The sequence below is a fragment of the Myotis davidii genome, unplaced genomic scaffold (genome assembly GCF_000327345.1).
Source record: "Myotis davidii unplaced genomic scaffold, ASM32734v1 scaffold448, whole genome shotgun sequence".
In the NCBI taxonomy this organism is placed as follows: Eukaryota; Metazoa; Chordata; class Mammalia; order Chiroptera; family Vespertilionidae; genus Myotis; species Myotis davidii.
The window spans coordinates 2,928,425-2,935,136 of NW_006383009.1; positions in this window are offsets into that span (position 1 = coordinate 2,928,425).

A 6,712-nucleotide genomic window follows, 5' to 3' on the forward strand; every position below is an offset into this window, starting at 1 on the left:
GTTGCAGGCTCATGCCTGGGGGACATGCAGGAGGCAGCCAATCAATGATTCTCTCCCAACATTGATGTTTCTATCTCTCTCTTCTCCCTTCCTCCCTGAAATTAATAAAAATATATTTTTAAAAAATAAAAGAGCATCAGTGCTTCTGAAGTGGATCAGGTGTCTATCATAAAAATTATATGTAATGAAAAAAAGGCATGGCTGATACAAATAAAATTTGTCAATACAAAATCATAAATATAAAAAATATGTTCAGGTCTACTGACTTTTAATTTTAAAAAACCAGATGTTTACTAAACTCTGTCATGAAAGACTTTTCCACTGCTGCCCACCATATCCCAGCCTGGAACTGTAGACAGGGAGGAGCGACGGCTGCATCTGGATGGAGATGGGACGTGACCCTGAGGGGAGGATGAGGGCGAGGTCATGGCTCCAGGACCTGGTGCCTGAGGCTGCAGCTGTTCCTGCGGGCAGTTCAGTGGAGATGCTGGTGTCGCAGACCTCTTCTTTGGTTCCTTACCCAACAAAGCTACTTTGAAGAAACACCAAGTAGCAGTTCAAGGAAAAATTAACCCAGACAGAATATCATTCTCCATTGGTAACGTTGGCTGTCATACTCTGGAAAAGTTAAAATACAAATAAATGTTATATTTAGCCACTTTGTTACTGTCTCCTTCCTTCACCAAGTTTGAGTAAAGGGACCAGGGTTACTATGTTTGATTTGGAGGTGAAGGAATTGTGGGGCGTAAAGAGAATTTTTAAGGATTTTTGTTTTCTTGGTTTGGGAATATTCACCCCTTTCTTTCTTCCAAAAACAAAAGAAAATAAACACAAAAGAGAGAGCGAGAGAAAGAAATACTTTAATATCAGCATTTAAAAATTGACTAAGCCCTAACCGGTTTGGCTCAGTGGATAGAGCATCAGCCTGCGGACTCAAGGGTCCCAGGTCCGATTCCGGTCAAGGGCATGTACCTGGGTTGCGGGCACATCCCCAGTAGGGAGTGTGCAGGAGGCAGCTGATCGATGTTTCTCTCTCATCGATGTTTCAAACTCTCTATCCCTCTCCCGTCCTCTCTGTAAAAAATCAATAAAATACATATTTTTTTAAAAATTGACTAAGTAAAGTTAAGAGAAATAAAAGATTTTTTTTTAAAAAAAAGAGTGAATTTTTTTAAATGTCAGTGTATTGCAATGGCCTGTACTGGAAGGTGTAATGGTGAGGGGGACACGTCAGAACATACCAGAGAGACAGATGCTGGTGGGAGAGCTGCACAGGCCGAGGGTGGAAGGAAGCAGGCCTTCCTAGAAGACAGACAGCTCAGACAAGCTGAAAAATGTCCCACAAATAACCCACTGGATTTATCAGCTATGTTTACTTAGAAGTAGTTTCTTTCCCCTTTTCACACACACACACACACACACACACACACACACACACACACACACTATGAGACCTAGGTGATGACTTGAATAGGCAATCCCACCCATGGATGTTGCTGAGGGCTTCACATTTGGAGATAACCTCAGACAAATCATCGAAGCCCGAGAATGACCATGAGCTGAGCCTGACTCCAGCACAAGTATGTTTGAAGTGCCCCCTGCTGACTTCATGGTGACACTGTAACATCTCAAAAAAGCCATTTGAAGAGGCCGGAAACAATTGACTTGAGTAATCATTAAGCTCTTTTGTATTTTTATTGGAGTTTTTTCTGTTTGTTTTGTCAAATTATATGTAACCATGAAGGAAGAAGTTATTCCTCTTCTCACCTCTGTGGTTACTTCCCACGGCATCCAAAAGTTAGTAGGTTCTTAGTTAATAATTGTTGGGTGAATGAATAACACTGGGTGAAAGATGGTCCAGTGCTAAATGGGGAAGAAATAAGGGTATTTTTTATTTTAAATTTTCACTAGCTTTAGTCATTATGAAGCTTGAATGTGTGTGTGTACACACACTCTCACACACACACACACACACATCCTTCTTGCCATAATCTAGTCTACTTAGACCAGTGATAGCGAACCTATGACACGTGTGTCAGAGGTGACACGCGAACTCATTTTTTTGGTTGATTTTTCTTTGTTAAATGGCATTTAAATATATAAAATAAATATCAAAAATATAAATCTTCGTTTTACTATGGTTGCAAATATCAAAAAAATTCTATATGTGACACGGCACCAGAGTTAAGTTAGGGTTTTTCAAAATGCTGACACGCCAAGCTCAAAAGGTTCACCATCCCTGACTTAGACCAAATCTAACCGATTAGGGAAATGGAGAACAATTTCATTAAACTTGGGCTTTTTGCTGGCCTCATATATTTCTCCTCTTCCTTTTAATTAACGCTTTTGTTAAAAAATATACTCTTGCCCAAAATAAAACCATAAAAGACAAAATCTCAAGCAGTACAAAAGCAGTGCAACCAAACTAGTGCTTATGTCTTGATTATCATACTCATGAAGTTGGGGATAAAATTCACTCATAGCCTCTCATGGAACAGACTGACATATCTCAAAGGGTGCTTGGGGGAGACGGGAGGAGATTAACCAAAGAACTTATATACATAATAGAGGTCCAGTGCATGAAATTCATGCACTTGGCCTGCGCCCTCTCGCAGTCCGGGAGCCCTCGGGGGATGTTACTGACAGCTTAGGCCTAAGCTGGCAGTCGGACATCCTTAACACTGCTATGGGGGTGGGAGAGGCTCCTGCCACCGCTGCTGCGCTACCAGCCATGAACTCAGCTTCTGGATGAACAGGAGTGCACTGACCACCAGGGGGCAACTCCTGCGTTGAGTGTTTGCCCTCTGGTGGTCAGTGTCCATCATAGCTACTGGTCATTCCGCCGTTCAGTAGATTTGCATATTATTCTTTTATTACATAGGATATGGGTAATCAATGGACACAGACAATGGTGTGGTAAGGGCTTGGGGTGGGGCAGGAGCTGAAAGGAGGGGAGTAAGGGGGGAATTGTGGCCATCTGTCATACTGTTAACAATAAAATAAAATAAATCCACTCATAGTCTCTATCACCTTAACACCAAATATAGAGCTGGGTATCAGTGTGCGCAATCATCTGTGTGAACAAATGAGAGAAAAGAGGGAGGAAGGGAGAGGAGGGAGGAAGGGAGGAAAGAAGGGAGGGAGGGAGGGAAGGAGGGAGGCAGGGAGGGAGGAAAAGTTGGAAATGTAAACATCGGTATATACTGCAAGGTATTTACATTTACCTCAAAATTATTTTCTACTTTTCTTGTCAATATAGTTAAATAAATGAGCCATAATTAAAAGGATAAATGGAAACCTTTGAAGTCTTAAAGAAGTTTATATATGAATGAACATGACACTGTGGTGCTGCTATTCACAAAGTAAGTAAAGGTAAATGCCAGAAGTCAGAACCAAATCAGAAGAATCCAGATCTGAGTTGCATTGTCCTAGACATCTGTGATTATATGGTAGTTCTTTTACTTTTATTATGTGAGTTCAATAGGTTATAGCAACTGATATAATTTTATAGGTGATTTTTCTCCTACTTGATATTTTAGTGTAAAACTAATTGCCACTGTCATGTTTTCTCATCATCACTGCTAAAGTAATGGTACTATTTTATCAAAAATTTATTTATGTGTTGTTTAGTATCAATTCCAATACCTTCCATTCAAGATATATAAACAGTCTAATAATAACACAATGTGTCATATATTAGCAGACTTCGAATTTACCTGGACCCAGCATGATTCTCAAAGAACCTTTGGGAAAATCAGTACACAGATTGATCTTCAGAATTACTTCTAAAACGTCTACTCCCTGACTTCGTGCGTCAATCGCCATTTTCCCCTCACTACAGAGATTTGAGTGACCCTTGCCCAAAATTTTACACAGCTATCTCAACTGTACTGCAAGTACCCTACCCTAGATGCACTCTTTGGGCCATTTTAAACTACAGAAGTTCAACCCAGTTGACTTATTACCTAATAACAATGTAAGAGGAGCACAAATCTGCCAGGACCTTGAGTCTACATTACTAGAGGCTTTCTCTAGAGGCCTTGAACCCAGTTTGTCTGCTTGACTGGCCAGGAGAAAAGAGACAGTCTCCTGGGCTCAGCCCTGCCTGAATGAGAGAGGCGTTTCCATCTCAGACTTCAGCTCCAGCGGCTTTATTGAGGAGTTTCAAGGAAAGCAAATCTCCTTAGAACTTGATAGAGAAAAAGATTGGGAATAGATGGTAAGGTCCATAGTGAAAGCTGGAGCTCTGGCATATTCCTCATTGCTAGGACCCCGCCCCAGGGGCACTTGGATCACAGCAGTCTCAGATAACCTGAGCTGTAATTCTCTGTGCACTTAGCACTGTAAATACAGCTCGGTAATGTGCTGAAGCTGGCTTATATCAGCTTGCTAAAGCTGATTGTTAAATCTTTAGGAGTTTTGCAAGCAGGTTAATGACATTTGTAGCTTGAAATAAGCCACCAAGGGAGTGTTTACACCACACAAATTGGCAAACGGTACGAACTAAGACTTCTTCCCCAAGACAGTCAGCTGTCAAATATTTACCAGTAAACCACTTCTTCCTACCCTACAAAACCTGCATATAAAGCAGTGGTTCTCAACCAGGAGTGATTTTGGCCTAAAGGCAATGTTTGGAGATATTTTGGGTTGACAGAAGTTATTATTGCCATCTAGTGGGTAGAAGCCAGAGATACTGCTAAACATCTTGCTACAACCCCACATAACAAATAATTCTCCAGCCCCAAATGTCAATAGTGCTGAGGTTGAGAAACCTTGGTGTGTACCTTGAGAAAGTAGAGCTTCCTGATAAGCCATATTCATTAAAACCAAAAGAAATTCCCCATGATGGAACTGACTATCCCTGTAATTACTCTCTCCTTCCCCATTAAAAGGCTCATATGGCCATCTAACAACCATTGCTAATGCTCATGTATTAAAAATTAACTTTGCAGGCACTTCACAAATAAACTCTCACTGCTTCTCTACGTCTACTCATATTGTTTTTGTGTTTCATTACCTTTTTCAACCTATTTTGGTGACATTCTGCTACCTGCACCAAACCAACCTCTACCCACCTCTCGAACTATGTTTTAAAAAATACCTTGGCTAGCCAGCATGACTCAGTGATTGAGCATCAACCTATGAACCAGGAGGTCACAATTTGATTCCCGGTCAGGGCACATGCCCAGGTTGAGGACTTGAAAGATATTTTACCCAGAGTAGAGTCATATATTTTCTTAACACAGATATCAATGAGTTGTCCCATTGTGGAGTGTTCCCAAGGATATATAGCCAAGGGCAAAGTACTCAATAAATGGTAGTTATTATTAGTACTACCGATGGGCCCCAGGTAACCCTCAAGGCACTGTCTAAATCCCTAGTGTGACCATTGTTTTTTTATTATCTTCAGCACATCAAACATCAATTCATAGTTTCTGCTGGAATACAGACCTACTTAGATCATCCTTACTTTCTTCATGAAACCTTCCTTCACCACTCCAGCCCTCAGCAGAACTATTCAAGCATGAAAAACTTTTATATGATATCAAGATTAGCTACATACTGTTTTATATTGTTTCAATTATGTGTATTAATCATGTGGCCCAAATCAGATTGTACCCTTTCTGAGGACAACAATTCTGATTTATAATTCTATGTATTACACATCTCCTCACAGGTGAACATTTAATAAAGTTTTTAATAACATAGTGTAACCAGACAATCAATGGATTTTGTGCTGCCTGTCACTACTTGAGCCAATTAAGCAGAGACAGGGTTGAATTATATATGCACATTTATTCCAATACTGCCAGCAGTATGGGAAAGCAGGAGGTCATCCACAAAAATCTGCTCTACACCCCACTATAAGCCAGCTGCTTATATTGGACAAAAATATAAAAGAAGGACAAAAAAATAGAAGGACAAAGACTACATGGGAAGTAGGCAAAAGGTTATGCCAGATGGGCAGTTTACAGGTAATGCAGTCTGGAGATTTGCAAAGGCCTGCAGGTATGCAAAGGGCTAGGGGTCTTCAAAGGATTTCTACAACAAGGTTGTTCATCTTTCCATGGTAATAGACAGCTCCCTGATGGAGAGGATGGCCGCATTTCCAGGTGAGCTCCCAGGTCCCATATGCAACTTCCAGCCAGGTTAGAATGTGCCTTCTTTAATCAGAACAAAACTATCACAGTGCATGATTAATATTTCTTATAATTATAGCTGGTCTCCAATATTCTACTTCTGTCTCTATTAACATAATATATGTGTTATGTTGCTCTTTCGGATTGTATTTCTTGGTTTCTGATCATCATAAACTGGATTTCTTGTTTAACAAGAATTTGCTCATTGTCACTTGATTATTATTTGCACTAAATTTCCAAGAAACTCAGCCTCAGGAATTACACAATGCCTCAGTTTCAATCACAAAACTGGCAAGAGAGAAGGGAAAGAACATTTACTCCTACATGGAAATAATCTACACTAATAAAAGAGAAAAATGGTAATTGGCGTATGACGCTACTCTTTTCATTGGCTAATCAAGGCTATATGCAAATCAACTGCCAACTCAGATGGCAGTTAACTGACAACAAAGATGGCAGTTAATTTGCATATGTAGGCACAATGCAGGGAGGCGAAAGGGAAAGAAGGAAGAAGCCTCCTGCCACTGACAGTGATCAGAAACCCAGGGGGGGAGCCCTGCCCCCCAGACATG